Below are 26,800 nucleotides of genomic sequence, written 5' to 3' on the forward strand. Positions count from 1 at the left end.
AGTCTTTTACATATAACCAGTTATAATGTATGGACTTGTGTTGTATTTGATTGAATAAACATCAAGAAACTTCTGATGAAGATAATAATATTGATAAGTGTAATGGATATTATTTGATGTATCGAACTAAGGAAGTAAATTTCAGATGGCATCTCAAAGAACGTCGACTTTTGATTGCAATGTATGACTTAGGGGAGACTGATTGAAAGGGAGTTGTCTTCTTGAATGTTGTTTAATGACCAACTTAATAACTAATTACATTAACTTATATACAAGGGAGGTGAGCCGCACACAACATGATGATGACCATAATATAAATGTAAAAATTGGAAGGTCCCGTAATGTTAGATTCTAGAGCCTTAACAAGGAAGCAATGGGAGACACAATCATCCGAAGATTTTACTACTATCTAAACTGCATAGGATGACAACTATTAAAAATATTCATGCATCTTTAATCTTCATCCTCATATTTACCTGGAAAATGACACCTAACGAATACATCATTAGGTTAGCTCTATCTAGTTTATTAACTATCATGAGTAAGGTTCACTGTATAGTAAACAATGACAAACTACCACCTAGTAATGTACAGTGTCGCATCGCGTTACATTACGTTACGAGCAAGTGAGACTATTTACGTTTAGTAAGGCGAGCGAGATTACGGTGTCCAGTTGTGTGGATTTGCTCGCTTTATCACTTGTATCTGGTGACACCGAGCTCTCCCACGGGAAGTGTGCTTGCGTCACTGCGACATGTGTCAATCACGCACTCAGGTGCCAGGTCAGTGAAGAATGAAGATATCAGAAATCTCGTCTCAGATTTAATCTCTTAATTACTCGGTAGATAGGTATGCGTTGCAGCAGTCACAGGATTTATAGTTGAGCAATTAGATAAATGTTACGTTTTTAATTAATACGTAGAACATTGCAATTTTCTTAAATTGCTATATTTCCTAATAGGAACGTTAATTTTATCATCATTGAAGGCTGTATGTTTTGCTGCTCTAACAACTGCAATGGTTAATTTTATTGGCTTTTAGAGAGCATTTTATTTCAATAGACAGTAAGAATGAGCATCTCCAACAAATGATCAAACTCTGCACAATTATCTATTGCATTAGGTATGTTCGGTGTTCCAGTTATCTCTAACTTTACATATTATTATAATATATTGCAGTTGGTACCTCCTGCATTATATTATAATATGTATATTATAATTTATAACAGTTGGTACCTCGTGTATCGACGATAAGCCATTGCGGTTCGTTATGGCAATTGAGGCGATTGATCGGTGACGCCAGCGCATCGCACACGTGAGGCCAGGCGCCACGGAGATGCAACTCGGCTGGTTATACATAACAACGTACATGCAACGAGTCGTTATTCGCTAGCACGATATAAACGTTACTTATCATCTCTCATCACTCATGACCATAATTTTTGCAAGGAAAGCCTAGTATTTGTATGAAAAAAAATGCCAATGAAGATGATACACAACATTTCCCAACTACAGTCTGGTGAATGCTTTTAAAAATTACTTAAGCTTGTCACATATTGGATAACTACCAAATTCTAATGAACGTGGATATTATGCTGACGCGGACGTAGAAACATTTTAGGAAGAAATCCATTTATGAAACTTGATCATTGACTTTAACATTTAGGCAAAATACAGCTGAAGCAATAAGAATAAAAAATTAAAAGCCATGTAAACAAAATCAATACTGAACAGATTGGTAATTTTATTAATTCAATAAATGTTGTTTTTCGATAAAAAAGAGGGCTCGATTTGTTTACATTTACTTATCATCAAACAAGATACAGAATGTCATGCGAATCAGTAATAGACTAGCACGAGTCGGCGCATGAGTACCGAAAACTATTCCACCTCAATTTTTTTATGTGATCCTCTTCAAATTGCCCTGATGATATAAATGCATGTTGCCAGGGCGCAACCCGGTGCCATATTGTTTAAACAAACATTGTTTAAACAATTGCAAGGAATTGTTATTTTTCAACCGAACAATTTTTTTTTATATTTTTTATTGAAATACCAATAAAAAAGGTCCTATGACTTTTTACGATAAAGTTAATATTTTTAAAGATTTGAAAATTTTACGAAATCTTTAATTATATTTGTACTTTAATAATTAATAATAAAATTAAAATAAAGTAATTGTTTGCTCCCATACAAAAAACACAATTTTTGTCTACTTTTGCTAAGATAAAAAAAGATATAAACAATGAAATATTTTGAAATCTTTATTAACTATTGTATATTATTATTTATTAACTATTGTAGATAGAATTTTAAAAAATATATTACTTTGACATTATTTTTTTTTATTATATTTTTCATCGGTCGAAAGTACCCAAATTTGAGGTTTTTCGAACCTTTAAAAATTCATATCTTTAAAAATATTAACTTTATCGTAAAAAGTCATGGGACCTTTTTTATTGGTATTTCAATAAAGAATATAAAAAAATTGTTCGGTTGAAAAATAACAATTCCTTGCAATTGTTTAAACAATGTTTGTTTAAACAATATGGCACCGGGTTGCGCCCTGGCAACATGCATTTATATCATCAGGAGGGCAATTTGAAGAGGATCGCATAAAAAAATTGAGGTGGAATAGTTTTCGGTACTCATGCGCCGACTCGTGCTAGTCTATAAGAAATAATAATGCAAAACCTGACACAGCATTGTTATTTGCATTATTATTTCTAGATGACGCCCGTAACTCTGTTGCGCCATTTTTTTTTATCGCGCGAGAACCGTGCATTTTTCCGCAATAAAAACATACTATGCCCTTTCCCGGGACTTAAAATATCAAATTTCAGCTAAATATGTTCAAAAAGGTTACAGACAGACAGGTAATATTGGTATGAAGTTATTAACCCAAATTTTAACCACTTTATTATTTATAATTTATATCAACAGATGTAGGAAATAATTTCTGTGGAGTACTCTCCCATGCTCATTACGGAGTCATTACTGACCTGAATGACATGACTATGTCAGAAAAACCGTGCAGAGTGCAGACCATGATCGGGCATCAAGATGAAAGCATCGTTAGCATACAATTATCTTATGTCCAATTATATTAGAGTCGTTGGTTTGTTTAGTCTTTTTATTTAAACGACTATTCACCCATACGTGGGAGAGCCATGTTTCGGCACGAATGGGCCGGCTCGACCGGAAAAATACCACGTTCTCACAGAATACTGGCGTGAAACAGCGCTTGCTTGCTTGGTTACGAGGACAACTTCCGAACACGTCGCGCCCCACGTCGCAGGCAATACGTGTTTAGTGTTTTAGTGTTAGTGTTAGTTTTTAGTGTAATTGTATGTATTGTATGTATTTCGCCGAGTGAGTGAGTCTACCGGAGGCCCAATTCCCTTCCCTATCCTCCCCTTTTCTCTTCCCTTCCCATCGCTACCCTCCCCTATTACCCTATTCCCTCTTAAAAGGCCGACAACGCACCTGCAGCTCTTCTGATACTGCGAGTGTCCCTGGGCGACGGAAGTTGCTTTCCATCAGGTGACCCGCTTGCTCGTTTGCCCCCTTATTTCATAAAAAAAACGCAACCTAATACCAACAATGAATATGTAACATGTTACATAGACGCTTTCATTGATTTGTATCATCGCATCGCGAGTTAATTCCAACGGATTATAGACCTCATGTGGGCTTTAATTTGCAATTTAATTAACTAATCGAATAAATCGTTTATGGATTAGACTAAGGAAACTTTATTGCAATACAGTAAATTACTGCATTTACTTTAGAGTGAAGCTGTAAAAGAGGCAAGATAAAAATATCTCTAAGCTATGCCAGCATTCAATCTTCCGCAAGAGCTATGGCGTGACGAGATCCTGCAATCACGGCTCCGCCACCTCACTTACGCAGTGACAGCCAGTATCTCCCGTTTCCGTTGGCACTTGGCAGGCCACAATTACCGGCAAAGGATAGGGTGGTCACGGGAAAGACGATAAACACTCCCCGTCACCCATTACTTCCACACCTCGAGGATGTAATTTACGTCAGCCCGACTGCTAACTATCGGCCAGGCAACCTATCAGGATGAGTCGCGCTATTTATAAATCTGTTCGCAGCAAACTGTAGCGCAATGATCCCTTCCTGGTTCCTAGCGCAAGTTCTAGGATCGCAAGGTTTATTCCTAGGCTATCTAAATCTTAGATACTAGCGATGATTTTTTTTTCTACAAGCAACACACCTATTTGATCTCAAACCGCCTTCTTTTCTTTCTACTAAGAGCTTGAGCATCACTGTTACATCGCCTAATCAACAATAATTGCTAGTACCTATTAGATAATAGAGCTCACAGCTTCAACCCTAGAATCCGTTACACATTTAACACGAGCAGGCTGATGAAACGCCATCATGTGGCACACATAAACTCTGGTACTCTGAACTTTGCAGGGCCTTTCACGCCCAAATGTCAGGCCCTCGATACAGTGGACACGACGCTGTAACGAGCTCGGTGCTAAGTCCACGTTATCTCGGCTCGTGACCGTCAGTCTGCGCACGCGCAGCTCATAATATCCGACCTGCGATTATCGGATATGGCCGATGTGTGATGTAAACAGCAACCCATTTATCAGTAATAAGGTTCTTAAAGGAAAACCACAATCTATGACAGAAGTTCCTTGTTGTTTGGTTTGTCTGAATTTTTATGTTAAAGAAAACAGTTCCTTGCGAGGCAAAATATGAAATGCAATTTGTTTGGAATACTAATGATAATTCAACATCGGTCATCACAAAGACGCAAATATCTATCAACACCAAACCAAATCAGTATCCATCAACACAACCACCAGTTTAGCAGAAGAGACGTTACTGACCACAAACTTACCCCTAGAAAGAAACTCAAAACCCATTCAAATCTCTACTCGTATAGGTGTCGTATGCGCATCGCCGGTAATTTATTCGGCGGCAGCGTGGCGCGCTCCGAATATGCCCCCCTCCCCCTCCCCCGGCAACAGCCTCCGCGCCCCGCAGAACTGGTCCGACCATTTTTTGTGCCGGGATTAGATAGGGTCACCATGTGTAAGGACTCGACTCTAAAGGACTTAAAGGACTTTATCTTGTACCACCTTACATCTCTTAATGCGGTTTTTTAATAATTTTAAGTGAAAAATACTCCTGAGATTAACGTTTATTTGTTATGATACTCATTACTTATTTGGATCATGCATGCTAAAGCAGCAACATTTGAAAGAAGAATTTTATGCAAATGGTAAGTATGATTTTAATAAGAATCAATTTTTAATGAAATAAATATTAAATTGCATTGCATCAATAAGAATTGTTATACTTTGAATAGTGTTGATTTAATAGTCCTTATAATATGGTGCACGATGGTGACCCTAAACCCTTTCGAGACTAACAACAGCTTACGTAAAACATTTTACACACCCTCAATCATCAGAAACTCTTCGCGTACTTATTATTTTAAACTAAATGGACGTGGTGCTAAAACACGAACTTTAAATTCATTAAAATAAGAACAGGTTTAACATAAAACAACTAATTAAGAAAAGAACCTAAACACAACAAGAAAAGAAAACTACAGGATCCAACGACAAGCTTAAGTTTTTAACAATTTTGTCCATTGTCTACAGCTTCTTCAAATGAAATTATTGTCACCAAAAAACAAATCCATAGTTTAATTTCCTGTAAAAGCTTACTTACATGCAATGTACATGCCTACTTGCCTATTCTTTAGCTTCTGCCTCCAGTCACATCAAATCATCCAAGCAACTTTAGCCACAACCGGCCACAAGTCACAACATTTGACTAAACAGATTCGATGCCCCAATATTGTAGTACTCGCAGCTCGTACGCACGTTGTGTCGTGGGAGATAACGCGCGGGCGCAGTCCCAGCTCATCCCTTATCTGCCCTTATCGGTTACACAGTTCAATATGCAACGACCTCACCGGCTGGTTTACAAACATCCAAATACAGGGATTCGAATAAACCGTTATTGAAGAGGTCTTTGCACACACACTTTTGAAAAGACCCAACCTTCTTCAAACTTTTTAAATTAACTCACCTTCAAAAAACAGGTATACTAAACGAGTAAAAAATGACTTTCTAAGCAGCTCGCTTGGATTTTCTTAAGCCTTCTAAAACTAAACATAATCTCAACACAATCCACTTAATCCCAGTATAACTTACAATAATTTATTCTTTAGTAAAAAAGTTCCTTAATTAAAGGGCGTCGATAATGTTACCGCAACTTAAATCTCGATCGCTAATGCTGTTATGCAAATACGTTGAGGTATTTGAACCTATATCTGAGTTATTTGTAGTTGGAGCAACTTTTCGCGTCTGGTAACCGATATCTTGACTGTGGCATTGCAAATATTGGTTTGGCACTTGTTTGCACAAAATACGTTGAACCCCGAGCTGACATGTTTGCTGAAAGGGACAGCACCGGGAGTTTTCAAAAGTATATCAAAATCTATCACAGTATGAACAATGTCAACAACACAAAAGATTGAGAAGCAGAGCCCAAATTATTTGGTGGTTAAATCTGCTTTAATTGAACCATTTCTACTCCCAAAATCAAAGCCATTAGCCAGTATTCCCTTGCAATTAATTTCTGCAACGCAACGCATTCTCGGAATTTCGGATCAAATGCATTATCATCTAAAAGGTTCGCCTTGTCAAGTTGATAAACTTCAATTGAATTCAGAATGACGGAGTGGAATTGCAGATTGTTATCGTTTTTAAAATAAAACCAGACAATATGCGATCTGATTTCTGTATTAATATCACGAATGGGGAATGTTCACTGTTTCCTTTAGTTTGAGCTCGTGGCTAGAGTCACGTAGTTTCAGCGTGGACGGCCATACTTTTAGATTTACAGGAAAGCTTATCAGCGGCGATAATATTAATCGTCAATTGATGTCATTGCAATAGTGATGTCCTTACCCTACATAATCACCGTCATCGTCAAGATTTAACAAAACACAACCAATTAACAACTCCTAAAAATTTTGATCCTCTTCAAAACGTCATCTGAAATCCTAACAGTCAATCATTCAAAACAGCCAAAATTATTCCGTACAAGTTTGGGCAAATGTGATATAAAAATCGAATTAAGAGCCTTCTGTATTGAAGAGGGTCAACATCCTTTAATCTTTGCAAATGTTAAAGGAAACTGATCTCTAGACGCCACTGGCGCCGAGGCTTATCAGGATCCACAAAATTTGACAAGAATACATTATTTATTAATGAAAGGCCCCATTATATGTAGATTAATCTGCAAGGCGGTTTTAGGAAAAATTTAGGTCGCAACGGCAAATGACTCCTTACAACAATAATTTCTTTGAGCTGTGATCGCAAGTTATCAGTCTAGGATATGTTTATTGCCGCTGAAAATAGACCATACTGATACCACTATCACGTTTTTTGGTAACATTCCGTGACTCGTAAACCTTTTAATTTATTTACCGTTTTTAGGGTTCCGTAGTCAAATGGCAAAAAACGGAACCCATATAGATTCGTCATATCTGCCTGTCTGTCTGTCCGTCCATATGTCACAGCCACTTTTCTCCGAAACTGAGCTATACTATTGAAACTTGGTAAGTAGATGTAGTCTGTGAACCGCATTTAGATTTTGATACAAAAATGGAAAAAATATTAAAAATTCTAGGGGTCCCCAACAACTGAAACAAAGAAAAAAACATCTAACCTATGCGTGTAGGCTATCTATGGATAGGTCTTCAAAAATTGTATTGAGGTTTCTAATATATTTGGCCTTCCTGTGTTATTTTAAAACTACTTGTTACTCTAGCTGTAAGTTTTCCTAAATAAATAAAAATAAAAATAAAATAAAATATATATATTTTTTTCTAACCTGAATAGTTTGCGAGAGATACTCTTCGAAAGAGGTAAAATGTGTCCCCCCCCCCCCCCTCTAACTTCTAAAGTCCTGATAAGTCTAAAAAATATATATATTATGTACATTACTATAAAAATTACCAACGAAAATTGGTTTGAACGAGATCTAGCAAGCAGTTTTTTTATACGTCATAAATGGTAAACCTTATTGGTGCTGCGGAACCCTTTATAGGCGAGTCCAACTCGGATTTACCGGATTTAATTTATTTCAAGAACGTACGTCACATGATAAAACTTCCTGCCTGCCTAGCATACGCCAACGAGATATCTCACTCTCGAGATAGTTAAAAACTACTCGTCTCATAATGTCAAAATCTCGACATTATCTCGACAAAACTCTATAAAAAATGTGTTATTTCGATGATAGATCTACGCGAGAAAACATGTTTGTCATGCTAGGGTCAATAGAGATGAAGAGACAAACCATCAAACATCGAGAAAACATGTAGAGTGAGATATCTAGTTGGCGTATGCTAGGCAGGCTGAGCATTATCAAAATATTTGTTCACCAAAATACATCCAAAATATTTTTTGGACGAAAATGATTCCTATATCGATCTGTATCGAGATTTGATTTCCCCAATTTTATTTTATTTCCCCAATCTGTTCTATTTTGTCTCGTCTCTTTCATAGTATCAGCTCCTATATATTTTTCACTGAGTATTTCCCGTGATAAAATCCCGGTGTCCACACGAAATTTATTCAACGCCAGGAATTTGAAACACGTACTTTCGAATTAAGTCTCGATTTACGAGGCGCGGCCGCTTTACATCCAAAGTTCTCGAGCTAATGCATTAAGCTTGTACACGGAGCTTATTCATAAACTTCCTATTAAGCTTTGTTCGAAAGCTCGCAAACTTGTGGACAGTTGCGGGAGGAGGGAGGTTAGATAAAGCACAAGTGACCATTAAAATTAATGTACCGGTGTTGTGCGCGCTTTATTAGAACACTGATTAGTGTTTATCTATTGTTAGGAGAATGAGAGCGCTACCAGAATGTTGATTATAGCTAGATAACAAGGGTGTTTAGTAAATAATTTAAGTAAGTAAGTAGGTTAAAAATATTTACACACTGGGAAGATTACACCATATTATTTACAGCCTACAGGGACCTGTCTGATAAGTTTGAGATTCGCTTAATAGACAAGGAAATAACTATATTTCCTAGTATACAGAACTAGGAAGTATAGGCTTTCCAGAGTGAAAAAATTATAAATAAGGTGCCGTCCTCTTCAGAATAAGCACTACAGAATCTATCTCAAGATTAGTATTTTCTCAAATCACTTTAATTGTCGTAATTAAAGACGAGCATAACAGAATGCCGTATCAAATTTCAATACAAGTTTTAAAATTGGGAGAACGCAAGACGTATTTATCAACTAAACGACATCACTTATCATGGGTATTTGCGAAGTTGGTGATGTTCCCCTGACCTCTCCACATAGAGTGTGCGCTGTAGGCGGATATGTGTACAAACAATTAGCCGTATCAGCTGCGGCCACGCTCGTTTGCAGATAACGCGGTGGAAACGCGTCATGCTGATGTTCTACTATTCTAGTATTTGTAGTTGAAGAGTAAGAGATATTTTAGAGTGTGTGTGAGTCCCCAACAATGAGTGCAATCGCAATGTCAAAGTGGCAGCCCTGATAGATGCTGATCGCGCGCCGCGCGGGCGACAATCTGCGCTACAGGAAAAACGCTAAACAATAGTCATTGGCGTGATTAATATCTACACTTAATACTCGTATAGTAGCTGCAAGGATATTCCAAAATTGCGCAGATAACAGAATTTTGATTTAGATACACTCCAAGGATTATGTTTACCCTTTGTTCTGTTGATAAAATTTATCATGCGATAATAGTAGAGAAAAAACAATAACAAAGCTTGCGTAAACGCAAGCCGCTACTAGAAGGTTAAATATTTAGAGGCAATAATACCAATATTATAAATAAAAGAGTATGTTTGTATATCTGTTACCTCTTTGGCTTGATTAAGAGATTCAGATGTATGGAGATATTTTCAGCTTAGGGAATAACCGTAGAATCTTTGAAAATCGAGACCTTATAACAAAAACACTACAGTAAGTTATAAGGTTTTTGGTAGGGCCATAATCCTGGTCCTCCGAAACCAGAACAACCAAGTAGATCACAAAGACGCATACACAATTATTTTACCTCCCACTTCCATTAACATGACATAAGCCATCGGAGAGAGATGGGACTGAACTTATAAATGTTGTTCACAATAAGAACAACCAAACAGATTACAATCAGAATTTCCTTAATCACGGACATTGGACGTCAAAGGAAACAATGCGTTATCAATTATCATTCGCGATACACAATCATAATTAGTGGGTGCGGCCAATATCACGAGAGCAGATTAGATACCGATATGATAGGGCGAGATGGAAATTTTCGTGTACCACCAGACAACCAGACTGTGGCTTGGAACACAAATATGATAAATTACGATTATTTCAGGAGATATTTTAAAGATGACGCTTCCTGAGTTTCCATAGTTTTCTCATTAAAAAAACAAAAAACTGAAAAGCTATAAAAGAAACTAGTATCCTGTCTACTGCGCTAAATCTCATTAAAATAATCGTATTAAAAAAAGTTATTAAATTTTTCAATTATGTTCTATAAAAATATTAATGAAAACCGTTACTGCGTTTTCATTTATTAAACTAATAAAAAATACCACATTATTATAACTTTATGATCTCAACCTTGGATAGTGATATAGTAACCAAAACTTTATGAATATTCACGACATTGAAGAAAATCTATCTAGAGGGTGGATATCAACTTGATACTTCATACAAGAGCGTAAATGCATCACAACTCATCTCAATTTTGACCAAATAAACAAGGCAATACACAGCTCTATTGAACGTTTTCACACTTGGGTGCCCCGGGTTATGTGGGACTGGTCGACAAGAAGCGCCGAGTCTACCCTCTAAATATTAAAACCACCTGCGACTTGCAATCAGCCGTATAACGGAGGGGGTGACCTGAATCTTACATCATTGCAATTTATGTAAACCAGAATCGACAGCAGTACTTACTACTTACTGGCTTAGCCATAGTCGGGGAACAATCTATTCCTATCGGCGAAACCTTCAATCGGAAATAAAGCCTGAGATAAAGATAAAGATCGACATTCGACAATTCGGGCGGGCACCGCGGACGCCAGTCAAACCGTGACACGACGATCGACAATGGACGCATACACAATTATTCTACCTGCAACTTCCATTAAAATTACCCTTATATCGTTGCCATAAGGTCCCATCAGATAGGAGTGTACTTATAAATCTTATCGTAAAAACTATGTAGGCGAATAAATGTGAATGAGCGACGGGAGATATTTCAAACCGTGGTACAAGATAAGCTATAAATTATTCGTTACAATGTAACAAAACTGGTAGCAGAGCAAAGCCAGAGGCCGCAGATTTTACATTGGATTTCTAAGCTACTAATTCTCTGTCAATCTTTGAAGTTTTGAATTCATTTGTAGATATTACCTTTCCACTTTATAAGTTCTAAGTACATAAACAACATAAAGAATAACATGGAAAATGCATAGACAAAAACAATTTTGTAGAACCTAGTATTAAAGCCCAAGTAACAATTTATGAAACACCTAAAGATATTACATAAAATACCAACAATATTATCACCGATGAAACAATGTTTAATAAATCAATAACAATCTCCAAACATAATAAAGAACATGAAGCTCAACTCTTTAATCTGAGCAGCGACATTCTCATGGACCATTAATCTTCAAACACCATTATGAATGCAAAATTCCGACTCGAAGGCGTAGAGTACAAGTGGGCGAAATTGTGCCAACATAGTGAAGGCATACATACTGAACGTTATTTCGAGGAGATAAAGTTTAGAATCGCCTGATTTAATGGTATAGAAAAGATTGTAGATGACGGTATAGCACGACAGGTGACGCCCACAGAGCGTGAAAGTCTCCTTAATTTCGATCGCTAATATTAAACCGATGATCATAGTCGGTGCGGTATCGTTTCGACTATCGATGCATCTACGCAATGTTTATTATAGGCATAAAATGCACTGTGGAACGGAGATATGAACGTATTAAAGAGGAATAGCTTTCTTCTGCAGACTCTCTAGAGAGATTTTTTTTATAGTTTTTTTAGTTAATATTATTACTTTTGCGTCAATGAAATGTGTAAAATTATAATACCCTTTTTCAATGCTATCATAGTATCAATTTAATATTTAGTGCATTTTATCGATATAATATTTCCAAGCACTTTGCGATCGCCTGGAGGGATTATTATGCTTAAGCTTCGCCCATGTACTCGTAGGTGTCAGAAGTCGAGAGGTCAGTTCGCTTGGACGTCTTTATTCCTTTATATTGTGAACTTTATTAAACTTCGCCTGTTGCATCTTACACCAATTTCGGTGATAGTCACTGGATGTCTGACAAATAGAAAATTTTGGCTTAAGTTATTGAAGCAAAATAATTAAAGGCTGTCTCTACGCAACAGACCATCTAATATGCCGCCGGCTTTTTATGCTAACTAAGGTGTGCAGTAGCAATTTCGTCCGATCATAACCATATTTAGCTTCAGGCGGTCGATGTAAAAATTATCCGCCATATATGATGGTGTGGATTGTATAGAATATTTTTTATGGTAAGAAAACTTTATATTTATGGCTTACTTTAACACTTTTTTGTTCAAGCCAGATGCCTACTGCCTAGTCACAATTTTCGAGAAAATGATCATAAATCGTTCGATTTTTTTTATCAATACCAGTATTCAGTATAGCAGTTCAACGTCTCTACAATACAAATCCCATTTCACTAAGTGGGTGCGCTGATAGGCCAGTAAATCATTGTTTACGGGCCACCGCCACCATTTACATAAGAGAAATCTTTCTCGTATATTGGATGCGGAATGGTTGCCCACCTCAACGGACGCCTACTGGAGTACTGCTTGAACTAGCGGAAACACTCGAAACTCGGTTTTCCGTAAAATCATGAATATTGAGTTGTTGGTCTCTTGCAACTGCTAACACTTCAGGCAATGTGGGTGTACGCATGAGGGCATTCGCTTTTCAAATAGTTTAAACGACTAAAGGTGTCCATAGTCCATACACGTGACAATTTGTCGTTTCGATCGATCGTCAAGAAAATCGTCTAATCGATCTTTTGACCATAAAATCGTTTGCGATATTGCTACACACGTACAATTTGTCGTTCGATTTTAACATCGAGGCGATAAATCGTTACGATAAATGTCCCGTGTATGGCCACCTTTATCCAATAGAATACTTGAACCTTTTGGATTTATTAAAATGTAAAATATTCTTTCTTACCCATATTTTAGTGACTACTACGGGAGACGATGAAACAGCAGCTTACCTGTAAACATAAAACAACAAATAAATAACAATCAACTAAAACTACTAAATTAAAATTAGGAAAAATATTACTGGAAAGTGTGTTGGAGAGTCAAAGAGGCAGAGTCTTCTGGGTTTAATTATTCTAATAAGGATACTAATTACTAAAACAACCGCTGCACTGAATCTTCGTTAAGAACCTGATATTCATGAGGTAAATAAAAAAAAAACGACCAACCAACGCACTAACGAACTTAACACCTCTTAAATTCGATACATGTTCCGGATTGAAACAAAAAACTCAGACAACCCTTTTTGTTTTAAAACGGTAACACAATACTTTTTCGTTGGTGGTAATAGCTTTAAGCAAGAGCTTATAAAATTAAACCGAATTAAAATACATGTGTGCATCTCAAAAGCCGATAGAAACGATGCACGTATTCATCAGGATTCAGAAAACTCGGTGGACAGTGAATAGTGGATCGAAATGTGTAATTTTGTCCCTCACATTAATTGACAATTAATTTCATGAATTTGCATTTTCACTGCCTGCTTTACTGTACAAAACACATACTGTCACCGGCAGTATTTCCGGACCTCTACGACCTGCAAACCTTCAAGAAAAAAGCGTATTCCCTCTTAAAAGGCCGGCAACGCACCTGCAGCTCTTCCAATGTTGCGAGTGTCCATGGGCGACAGTAGTTGCTTTCCATCAGGCGACTCGTTTGCTCGTTTGCCCCCTTATTTCATAAAAAAAACACAAGTTACACTCAACACTTTTTTTCGACGGTTTGGAACAATCTTTTAAAAAATTTAATACATTTCTTATTATCATAATCATAAATATATAAAATCTGAGGTATGTTACAAAACACTAAACAGCTTTCAAAGTTTCATTATTATAAGTTAAAACCGCCTACACAAAAAACTGCCATAAGGCGATCTTCGGCGATCTTCGGCACAACATCGTTACATCACGTTTCCCTCCTCGTATTTCTGAAACATTATTGATTTAAGATTTTAAATGATTTTAAAGTAAGGTTCAAGTAGGCCTTCGGGCATAAAGAGAGAAAAATAATCTTGAAACTCATACAGAATTTTTGAAAAAAGGCTGAAAAATTAAAAAAAAATCTAGTATCTACCTTCACCTTAAATCATTGTAACTAAGCACATAAAAAGAGAAAAATGAACTGGGATCTAAAACAGGATTGTAAAGATTAAGCCATCTGTTTTCTCCTTAAAGCATTTTGATCGTCATTTCCACTAACATCATCAAAGATTCGATTTATTGAATGCACAATAGAAGAGTAATGGTATTAATCAATTAATTTGGGGAGATAGATCATAAAGTATTAGAGAGGCGTATGTCGTAAAGCTATTAGATATCGACGCATCGACAGCGGTTGCCCACGCGTGGCGAGAGGTCATCCGCCCACGACCACGCTTTACGGCTAACGGAAGAGCACGGGCCAGAACCTCTTCAGCACAGGGCTGGCGCCCAAAATATGAGGTACATCAATACGACACAAACGAACAACGCAATAAACCTGCATCGCGCTATCGAAGTTTCTGTGATTCGCAAGACATAATTATATTATTTATTCAACATGTTAAATGTTGGGGGTCTCGGCCTGACCGATCATACAAACTAGCTCGATTGAAATGTCATCCTCACACTCACACCTACAACGCGGAAAAAAAAAAGAAATACTGACAGATTTAAAGGAACAAGATTTTTTGACCATCCTGCATTCTTACGTAGTATTGAATCTAGCAAAAAGAACCAACAGGAAGCCTTCTTCTACAATATTTCGGTCCATACTCTACCTTTTTTTAAAAATCGATAGATGATATTTTGTATCACACTATGTGATACAAAATAACCTCTATCGACGAACAAAAGCTCTTATTTTTCCAGCAAGTGGCAGCCCTAAATTGGCGCCATCACTTCTTTTGCATAATATTGTATAAATATTGAAATGTATTGAAGATTCATCGAATGTTATTGTATTGATATTGCTCGAGTCCCGTACCGTATCGTACGTGTTATATTTTTATGTTTCATAAGAACAAATGCAGTCGCAATCTTAAGCATATTCATAAGTTGAGTTTATGATGCACCTGCATATATGTTGGTGGAGAAAAGTGAAAACGTTTGATTACATGACAAACAATTCAATTAAAATATTATCCAATTATAATGAAACCTACTCAAAGTCAGTTTATTGATCAAAATTTATATATTTTTTTCTGAACGCCTACAACCTGTCCACCACACACAAAAACATAGATTGAATTTTTTTTAAGATACAATATTAAACAACAACGTACTACGTAGGCTGACAATAAACTTAAAGCAATCAGAGATTAAGTACCAATTCTTTGTAAATTGAAAGTCTCTTTGGGCGTTTTTATTGGCCTAGCATTTACAATAACTCATTAAGCCCCCAACCATCAAGTGAGCCCACGTGATAGCGGCAATACAGATACCGTATCGTGTAAGCACACGCAATAAATACTTTGGAGGCGCGTGCGCAGGTCAGAGGTGGCCGGTCGTAAATGCCGCTTACCGAAATAATCCCTAGAGTAAACATGTACGTTATGACACGGAGTAACTGTCATATAACGTGGGAGGGGATAAAAGCTGTTGCTCAACGCTGATGGGTTCCATATCAAATTCGACAGTGAGGGAAGACGGGTGAAGTCGTAAGATGGTGGAGATCAATATTTGGAAGTAAATTTTGATCGGCAAAAGATTTTTGCCTTTTATGAAGCTTATGATGGCGAATTATGATATCGCTATATTAAGTTACATATTACCAAATTCCATGTCGTTCGATAAGCATTAACGTTAATTAAACAATTGAAAGTCCAAATTAATCTTTATCAATAAGTCGAAGGCTCTAAAAGCAACTTGTTCTAGCAAGTTGCTTTTAGAGCCTAAAACTAATTTGGTAATCATCATTATTCATGAAGTTTCTAATTATTTACACAGCCTACATTCGGAATCGATAATTTAATTTACAATAAATACATTATTTCCGCGAAAAACATTTGAAACCATCACTTTTACGAATAATAAAAACAACAATGTGTGGGCGATAAGTAACGCCACCTAGTGGGCTAGTGGGCGCTGAAGTTCTGAAGGGGCGGTGTGGGATCCAGAAAAAAATGGGGGCGGTTGTGGTAGTTAAAGGCTTGGGGGGTGATTTATTTCATCGGGATTCGGGATGCATTTTAAATTGAAATAAAGGGGGCGCTAAAACATAATTTCAAATTTGTTCTCCAAGTGGGCAGTACACAAAATAAGTTTATTTAGTTTGGGAACCTCTGGTCTAGACTGTAGAGTCTATGAAATATAACAAAGCCCCAGATGAAAATAAATCTTAATAACAATAGTTTTCCTTGTATAGCAATTACAGAAGATTTGGCAATAGCGCGGCCTTAGCGTTTCCATTTAGACCAAGCAAAAAATCACTCAATGAAAGACAGAGCAGTTAAATATGAAAATGATGCCAAGTTTTTAATATAAATCAGCTTCGCCCACGCCGCAGTCTAATGAATGAAGATCCAAATGGGCATGCGGAGTCCATTGACGGCGGTAACGGTCCCACTCGTTATACCCGTTCCGCCACATCCGAAACTAGACATGCTAATCCGCACAACACCGGAATAGACGCACCCAGCCACTGGCACGACCGTCGACCACACATCTGCAGATTCTAATTCATAAGTTTAAAAATACTATACAGCAGGATAGCAGAATAGTCTTCGGAGTTAATACCAATATGTACGTAAAAATATTCCGTCAAATTCGCTAATCTTTAGAGCCCCCGCAGACTACAGACTTTTAGTCGGCCGATAGTTTGGTCGAAAGCTTAATCAGTACGAAGATGTATAAAGGTGCGCACACTAAATCAAAAATATTTATTTCCAAATAGGTTAACAAAGTTAACACTTTTAGAACGTCGTGTCTACATGAGGCCTACCACCGGTTCGGGAACTACCCCGCCGAGAAGGCGATAAACGATTTGTATCGGCCGATAATAATGTACTGAAACCCCAATTTGGTCAAACTATCGGCCGGTTAAAAGTTTGTAGACTGCGGAGGCCCTTATTATCAAGAATTGATAATTCACGTTTTCGTCTTAAAATCAGTATCTAAACGGAGGACTGGCGATACCAATAATATATGCAACTTGATATTCCAATATGCAAAGTATAATGAAATCAAATCATTAATTGCTTTAGCTAATTTTATTATTATCTTTAGGTAATTTTCTATTAGAAACTTAATCACTCCGTTGATTAAATTAATCAAGATTTTAATTGCAAAGAGCAAAATGAAGCTTAGTCTCGACCCCGCGACCTTAGGATTAAGTCCACGAAACGAATCACCCAGACACAACATATAAAAACTAAGAGGTAATTTAAAACCATCTTGGTTTATTTTTCCTGATTTCATTAAAAATACTTTTATATGCCTTTTAATAACAACGATAAAAATTTAAATTAAGACTTGCCCTGAGGTTGTACTGTTAAAGAAAGTTGTAGCTACGAACTGAGTCAAGTGTTTGTAGTTGACGAAGAGCAGGGGAAAAAATTAAATGTTTCTAGCATATTGTGTAAAATTTTTCAAAGCCTAAACTTATTTAACATTTGCAAATGAAATTGTTATTATAGAAATCAAAACAAATGTAATTTTATAATAAATACATACTATAATAAACTAAAATTGAATCAGAGATACGACCGCTAAAATTAATAAACAGACAAATTATGATTATACAAAACTATAAAAGCGTAAACGGTAATAAATTCAGAATCTAGTTCCACAACTCTACAGGAAACAATTTAGATAATGGCAATCGTGTTTTATAGCCAGCTGTTAATGAGATAGATATTTAATCTACCTCTCGTTATTTATATCTAGAATTTGCAAATTTCTTTTTGGAGGCATTTAATCATAATTAACAAGTAGCTTAAAGGTCATCACGATACAGTATTAGATGTTTTTCGGCAAATTAGTTCGGCTAAAACCAATTTTAGTTTCTAATATATCTCTATCTCATCGTCTCTTTATTGATTACCTTACTTGATTTGATTTACGAAGTTCATAAGGTTATCTAGTATAACCTTATGAACTTCGTATCCTTACATACAAACCTTTCCTGGATTTCCACGAATATTTCAAGACTAAAATAAGCCAAATCGGTTCAGCCGTTCTCTAAATCTAATAACACTCTATTAACTAATAAAATTTAAAATTCATTTTTATTATACATAAATAGTGATTCCTAATATTATTGAAATGATGCAACTAGATTAAGCCGCATATGATAAGAAAATGTAGATAGACAATTCTATGATGTGTAAGGCTTCAATCTTAATAGTAATTATGCCTATAAAGTTCTAGAAAATAACATGTCTCGACTAGTTTCAACAAGCAGAGGGGCCATATAAAACCAGAATGAAATACAAAAAACATCATTTGGCGATACATTAGTTTCATTGAGTGGTTTTGCCTATCTGCATTTAATTGACTCTATAAAATAATATTAAATGAGGTAATCCTTATTAAGATGGTATTAAAATCAAGATCATAATCGTTAATATTATCAAATACCTTGTCCGAAACGTCTAAAACAATAAATTAACAATACATTAATATTCCAATAGTAGTACCAAATCTAAGAAAATAAATTAACAGTCCTTTACTCCTACTGTCTGCCGCAACTGACACTTGATACTCTTGATCTACAGATCACACATTTGGTACACTAAAATCCTTTTACGGTTTTAGAATGTTTGGTTTTACTTAACCCTTTCCATTATTCTTATTTACATTCAAGACAGTAGACAATAGCTTAGCACCTACACATTTAATATAATTCAAATATCTAGCACGAATAACAGCATCCGGATTGTCTATCCATAGCAGCTCATTTGAATTCATTTAGGCCATAAACGATGAAAGTTGTCAAACTGATAATCCTATTATAGTAACAAATAAAATTTATCTCAACCACCTACCATCATTCCTTTTGTTTATTACTAGAAGTGATTACCATATTTGGTCACGAGAGAAAATGATAAAATTAATTTTAGCAAGTCGTGAAATTCATGGAATTTGATTTCTTTTATTAATTTCTCCACTAGCTGTATGACCGAGCTTTGCTCGGTATCCGATGAAAATGTCATTTTCTAGAAATGATTCCTAGCTAGATCGATTTATCACCCCTGAAACCCCCTATATACTAAATTTCATGAAAATCGTTGGAGCCGATTCCGACAACTACCGTTTGAATTTATGATATCTACATCTTATCGAGTACATAATGGACCGAAAAATTATTTTCGATACCGTGACCTATCGGATATATTTTATAGTAAGTATACTAAATAGGACCTTTTATTCAAATTCGTCATCTCACTTCTTATGGTGCTTGGTGTGGCAGAACACGCTTAATATTTTCTGCTCCAACCTCCACAAAGCATACAAAAATTTCTTGTTACAGATACAATCATTGAAAATCGTTTCCACAAAAATATCTGTTTATTGGGTGCTCGTTAAGATTTAATTGGAGCTGAGAAACAAAAACGATCTTGTTATTTCGAAAGCGAGGTGATTTGTCTTTTTATCAGCTGCGGACATCTTGGAAGAGCACGCCGGGGTAAAGGACGTATAAACATCCTAGGCACACACACACACACATAGCTACATACACACACGGCTTCCGGTCCGCTAGTGAATGACGCGTATGTTTACTACTCGCCTGTCGATCACTCGCACTTGCGTCATCGTTCATTATTACAAGCCAATGACATTGTTATAGCTTTGCGAATGGGGGATTCGCTCAGCAATTTGTGACGAGTCCTATGCAAATATAAGTGTAGCATCTCGTGGTAGGCACATTCTGAAAGCATTTTCTTAAAATCTATTCAGAAAAAAAGTCTATTTATGCAAAGAGGATAAAATACGTAGCTTTCTCTTATAAACCTGAAACAGGTCAAAATATATGATAGAAATATGAAAACTGTTCACATCTTAATAACTTTTCTGTCTTTATTAGATTTGTAAACGCGTATTAAAACTATATTATCTAAGTATGTAAAAGACCAGCAATTGTAACAGATAAAAATAAACCCATTGAGGTCAAGTGTGTTATGCAAACTCATTTAAAAGCAGTAAACCGTCTATCTTTATTGTTTTCTATACGATACGCACTAACCCTGGCACCTCACCACAAACATACATTACGAGACCTAATAAAAAATTGATAATGCGTAGCAGATATAAGATAAGACAGAAAATTAATAAGATAATAAAAAGCATGGAGAAAGATATAAAGATGGCAGACAATAAGATAGAGATAGTAGATATATTATAGTAGCAGGTAGAGTGGATATTAAATATTTTATTCTAGTGTTATAGCTTCCAACAGGTACGAAACAGAATAAACTTTTTATAAGCTGAGATGTAAAAATTAATAATAATTTTAATAGTCAGTAGATCAAACGAAATATGTATAAGATCAAACGAAATATAACTCCAGCATTAAGCATATCAATAGCACATATTTACTTTATAAATACGTACTGGAGACACAAAGTCTATAAACAGTGATTTTTTATCAAAGAAAAATATGTTAATGAGTACATTTAGTTTTAAACTGCGACCGGATGTTACAATCACACTTCGATTACACTAACAACCGGATATGGGTGGCATTAGTTGTAAAATAGAAGGTAAAATTCGTCTTACAATCAGGAGACATTTAAATAACAAACAGAGAGTTGTGTTTGTATAATATCCAAGACTTAACTAGAAGAAAAAAAAAGAATTTACTAACTACTTAGTCATAACTTTACAAAAAAAAACTAAATTAAGCATTCGTTTATTTCAAAAACTCAGAAAGATCGTACTTTCTGCCTAAGTCCTAACCTTTTGTACTCACATTTTAAACAGGAAATGTTTGCATTCAGAAAGCTCCAACACTATCGTGTCGACATTTTTTTTATGAAATAAGGGGGCAAACGAGCAAACGGGTCACCTGATGGAAAGCAACTTCCGTCGCCCATGGACACTCGCAGTATCAGAAGAGCTGCAGGTGCGTTGTCGGCCTTTTAAGAGGGAATAGGGTAATAGGGGTGGGTAGGGATGGGAAGGGAAGGGAAAAGGGGAGGATAGGGAAGGGAATTGGGCCTCCGGTAGACTCACTCACTCGGCGAAATACAGCGCAAGCGCTGTTTCACGCCGGTTTTCTGTGAGAACGTGGTATTTCTCCGGTCGAGCCGGCCCATTCGTGCCGAAGCATGGCTCTCCCACGACATTGATAAAATTTAGTACAGATAATAGTGTAGAATGCAGACCACGAGGAAGGAAATTACTACAAAATATCTCTGAGCTTCAATGATTCATCTACGATACGAGATACAAAAGTTTATAAAATATCAAAAAAATTAAAATAATTTTGTGGCTAGGCACTAATTTAGGCAATATCATTTCTTGTGTTAGTTTGGACGATATATTTTTTGTTCGCAAAAAGTCGCCAGCGCACTCGCTTCAAATAATTCGCAGAATCATTCTCCAGGCTTCGATTGGCCTTCCCAGACTTATTCACACCAGCTATCATTCGTGCCAATGACACTAAAATCCGTCTCCCAATTAGATTCAACGATACCATAATTTAGTTCGCAGTTCATTGAGCAGTCCCACAGCCTCAGCTCTCAGTAACTCGATACATCTGTAACCGGTTCCCGACCACAAGCGACTTGTTTTGATAGACCAATTTTTTGCACTATCACTCATTATATGACGCAACCTTTACTGTGAAGAAATATTATCATGAGATAGGCTTATTATTTCTGTTACTTATTAGAAATTATTAAAAGTATCTACTGCAACTATTTAAAATATTTTAATTAATGTTACTAAACATGAGGATTCTTCTAGACTCTCGAGTAAAAATTTTGAGGTGACCCATGGCGCTAAAATCGTTTAAAATCAACAAAAATTAAATTGCTTAACGGTTCTCGTCAATATAAAAACGTAGATCATTCCAAATCAGATCACTATTATTTCAATATAATATTACATTAGTCGATAATTTTTCCGGGCGTGAAGAATGATAATTAATTAATAGATCCGTTGCGTCCGCTCCGTCACAGGTCACACAAAGTATGTTGAAACAGAAGTAAGTTTATGTAAAAAAATGTTTTGTGTTATTTGTTAAAAATTGCAGGATTGCAAACGTCCTGTTACAATTTAAAACATTAAAATCATGTCGCACGTGTTGATGAATTGGTCTCAATAAGCGAACTAGCGAATTTAGGTGTTGTGTTTGCGATTCTGGAGATCATGATTCTTCATGATCTCCAGACTCGCAAACACAACGGTTTGGTTCGGATTTCTATTCGGACCAACCAATTTTAAACCCAAACGTCCTTAAGTCATTATCAGTCCGTGAGGACGGAAAAAACTGCCATGACCTTCGGGGGGTCGCAAAGCCTTACTCGGAGGGTCGCCGACAGAAAGAAAAAGCTGACGTATGATAGATAAATATACCAAACTAGAAAAAAATCATTACCTAACTTAGGTAGCCTTTTAATAAAATTATTTCTTTGGCTTTCAATGACACGAGGGGGTCGCCAGTATATTTCAATCCGTAAAGGGGTCGCGAAATCAAAAAGATTGAAAAACACTGCTCTACATCTACGTGTAGCGCCGACTTCAAATGTAAGCTCGTCGTCTGTCTCTACATATTGTGCGTCCGTCACCGGTCTGGTTGCTCGTATGCAAACTAGAATCACTTCCGCACCAGCCGCTGCCCTACAAATAGACGTTCGTTTCTCACGACCCGCGGACATTCAACGTTATTTACATCGCATTAGTATAACATTTCATTTATCTATGTTGTCAATGCTAAAAATATATCGTCAAAGTAACGAGAAACGCGACATTATCATACATATTTGTCAATATTTTGCAAGCAAAATTAAGGATGGCAGAAATAATTTTCTTGGAAATCATATTGAGCATTGTAGCAAAAGTATAGTTAATAAAAACAAATGAATATATAACCGAAATTCATATGGGCACATTTTTTTTTTATTTATTCCAACAGTAAACACAATAAATTAACAGACTGAGTGTGAAGACTTTAGAATTCGGTGAATCTGATCGAAAGCGTGCCATAAAAACAAATTCCAGGAGATCTAGCGAGCGACCAGGCAGCGGATATTCAGACAAAAGGACTGCACGTGACATAGTCAGACGGCTCGGCGCGCGCGGCGAAAATACCACGGACCACGACACTTGGCAACGTCTCCCAGACGATGTTATAAATGTCAGCTCCACAGTTTTATAGCTGGATAAGGCAAAAAGATTGATCAGTGATCAGTCGAGGTAGGGGAACACGATTCGCTCGGACTTTCGGAGTGACACAAGGACCCATGTTTGGACCATTGGCGATTAAATTATATTATAATCGGTGCTATGAAATCTCTACACATTTTGGGCCTGTCTTAGTAATTATTAATGGTTGAATAATTAATATCTTCTTGGGAATGAAATATTTACACTAACAATGAGGTAGCTCTAGAATAATTCAAGACAGCACTCATCATAAACTATTTTTAGATCTTATTGATGAAAACAGTAAAAAATAAAAAAGCTGTAGGCATTTTTGTGCCTTAAAAGCCATTACCATTTATATGCCATGAATAAAAACGCACGTATTTGAATTAATGTCGTTACATTGTCCAATTGTGAGTTTCACTATTGTAAGGGTCCTGGAGTCTCGGATCTATTAGAGCATTTCAGTCTATAGACGTCCCACAAAAGAGACTTTGTTACGGAGCACCGTGATGCATCCGGTGAAATTAACAAAAGATTTTACTACGAATACACCCACCATATTTCCGAAGAATATCTCATACCTAAATGGCGTGAATGATGTTAAATAGACTTTTCATGTAGCACTAAGAAGTTGTTTTTAACACCTAAACTAAATCTTAAATAAAGTATTTTATTTTCCATTTGCATTATATATCTACTAGCAGCTATTAATTAACACACATTATTATAACATCTTTAAATTAAATATTGAACTCTTTATTTTTTGCTTAAAGTTTGTCTTTTTTTCCAACTAATGAGTTATGAATTATGACGCCTGATAAATAATATTTTTAATCCAATATGTATAATGAATTGGTGTTACTTCTGTGAATTCGTATGATACATCTCTGGTTCAGGTATAAAATTTGATTAGAATCTTTTAAGTTACTTTTATTTTTATATAACATCATAATAATTTATTTGCAGACATGTCCGTGGGTGTAGCTAATGCCTAATAGAGCTAATAAAGACATGCGTGAAAAACGTTTAGCGACATTAATAAAGTTAATTCGATGAATAACGAATAAGAAGTGGCATGAAATCAAAAATTTTATTTATTTCGAAAATCTAAATCACAACATAATTTTTATTTCTCTACAGGATCAAAGAATATATTATAAAACTCTTTAAATGAACTACTCGTAAAAAGGTTCACATAAATATCAACCCTGGGGCATAAAATATAAAATTTCAATGGGCGATCCACATGCGCCTACAATAGGGTATTGTACACTACCTGCAGCCTACCTGCTCACACAATGGTGCCACAACAAAAACCCATAACTCCAATATAATACTCAACTAAGCGCAGGTGTTCTGAAGTATACAAAACTTTATAAGTAAAGGTTTTATTGTGGACAACATTTTAAATTCTTCAAATCTATGCTCTTTATGTAAATGAAATCTTATTGGTGACTAGAGAGGATATTCCGCAAACATATTTCATTCATGGTCAATTTAATCCTCGTAGCAGGAAAATTAGTTAATCTTGATATTCCGAGTAAGCTCTCGTATTTTGTACCCAGAAACTTATGTCTATTTAATAGCTTCCTCTGATACGATAGCTGTAGTCGCTCCAAGAATTTCCAAGTATGATGCCAATTTTATAGACATTTACACTTCTGTTGAGAAAAACTAAAGTGTTAGCATTCGTAGAGTGAATCTCACACGTTCAGGGTAAAACTTGTTACTTTAAAAAGAACAAAATAAATTTCCCCTTCAAAATTCTAACTATTAAGTTATAACCTCAATATATTATACAATTTGCATTATAATAAAACCTTGTCGCGAGACTTAACAATCTGTCAATATTTAATTACTTTAATAAAATAAAAAATATAATATCAGTTTACTCAGTTATTAACAAATCACGCGACAAGCTTTTATTATAATGCAAATTGTATAATATATTGAGGTTACAACTTAATAGTTAGAATTTTGAAGGGGAAATTTATTTTCTTCTTATTAAAGTAAGTTTATAGTCTAATTATTAAAGTAAGCATTTAAATAAAAGCTTTTTTACAAAAAGTTTTTTGCTTATAATTTATTTATCACTGACGATATTTCTCCAGAACGACTGAATTAGTGTAATACCAGCCATTGCTGGAATAAGTGACCGAGAATTTGGACACCTTAGCTCGAGCAATCTCCTACTGACGCTTTAGACTTGTATTGAAGAACAAGGCTCAGGCCCCAAACATTCAGAGGCAAAATAACACTGGACAGTCCATATAAACGTGACGTCTGCGAAGCTGGTGCGCGTTTACCCCGGCGAGTTTCCGAGAACGGTCCCAACTACAAAGCCGCCGCTTGTACAAAGGTGTTAACATAATAAATGGTGAATCCAAAGATCCGCCTTCGCTCCTCGATCGTTTAACGTTTAATTCGATTTTATTGCTCGTTTTTTATTTAATGTTTTATAGACGTTTCCCGCAACATTAGTCGCGCAGATATTTGTAGTTTGAATATTTTATTTTACTTAAATCTCATTATTATTAGTTATTACGCGCCAAAGTGCATTACAATATTTTTGTTTGTTTAACATACATAATATTAACATGTATCAAATTAATGTAACATGGAAATCGGATCTTAGACGTCATTTTAAGTTGATTACGGCCTTTTATATGGTTTTAATATTCTATAATAACTTGAACAAGATTAAATAATCAGATCATTATAAATGACTATGAGAAACCTTATTAGTTATTTTATTAAAATGCTCTGCTATTTCATCTGATGGGGCCAGAGAATAACTTATTCTAGCATATCAGTTCAGAATTTCAGATGAAGACTTTGATGAAGTTGCAGAAGAGGCTGGAAAATAAGACCGTTCGAAAGAATGTCATCAAAATCTCGGTATTTTGATTTTCGGATTCAGGCTCTGCTGGTTGGTATCCATTCTAATATCCATACTTCTATACTAATATTATAAATGCGAAAGTGTGTCTGTCTGTCTGTCTCTTACCTCTTCACGCTCGCACCGCTGAACCAATTTTGCTGAAATTTGGCATGGAGATACTTTGAGTCCCGAGAAAGGACATAGGATAGTTTTTATCCCGGAAGAATGTACGG

The 26,800-nt window shown here is 35.9% G+C and overlaps 1 protein-coding gene across 1 annotated transcript in view; it reads right to left on the reverse strand.

The window, feature by feature from the left end:
- LOC121735338 (bone morphogenetic protein receptor type-1B) overlaps nucleotides 1-26,800 on the reverse strand; it is a 98,949-nt gene that overhangs the window by 9,197 nt on the left and 62,952 nt on the right. The window lies entirely within an intron of this gene.

Source organism: Aricia agestis, chromosome 17 (assembly GCF_905147365.1).
Source record: "Aricia agestis chromosome 17, ilAriAges1.1, whole genome shotgun sequence".
Classification (NCBI taxonomy): domain Eukaryota; kingdom Metazoa; phylum Arthropoda; class Insecta; order Lepidoptera; family Lycaenidae; genus Aricia; species Aricia agestis.